Consider the following 547-nt stretch of genomic DNA (forward strand, 5'->3'; position numbering starts at 1 on the left):
TCAGCTCTGATCACCTTCCTGCTCGGAAGCAATTTGGAAAGGACACAGCACAGGTAGCTATTAGCTAACACATATTTAACTGCTCCAGATATCTTTTTTTTTTTTTTTTTTTGGCATTGTAATGGGGCGATTTGATCTTCAAAGGACCCGTGCAAACCTTTGAAGCTTCCTAAAGAAGCCAATCTCCAGTGGGGAGGGGAGAGGTGGGAGGAGGTGTGGGTGGGGGGGGAGAGAAACGTTAATAGTTTTAAAACCTGGGGAATCCTAAAGTTGGACGAAGGGTATAAAACCCAGCGGGTTTAGCATAAAGCCCTCAAGGTAAATCTTCACCTTTTTTTTTTTCAAATGCATTTTTGGTTGTAGTTATAAATATATTTTGTCAAAATATATGATCATTATTGTCAAAAAACATTTGCACATAAAGTCATAAATAAGGTCAAGGTGAACGTTTAGTTTAGAGAAGAGTCCAGCTATAGCAAGCAGTTCTGGGGTGGGACGGGAGGGAGAGAGAAGGGGAGGAGAGAGCGGCGGGGGAGGGGGGGGGGGG

This window comes from Calidris pugnax, unplaced genomic scaffold, assembly GCF_001431845.1.
Source record: "Calidris pugnax isolate Ruff unplaced genomic scaffold, ASM143184v1 scaffold10, whole genome shotgun sequence".
Taxonomy (NCBI): domain Eukaryota; kingdom Metazoa; phylum Chordata; class Aves; order Charadriiformes; family Scolopacidae; genus Calidris; species Calidris pugnax.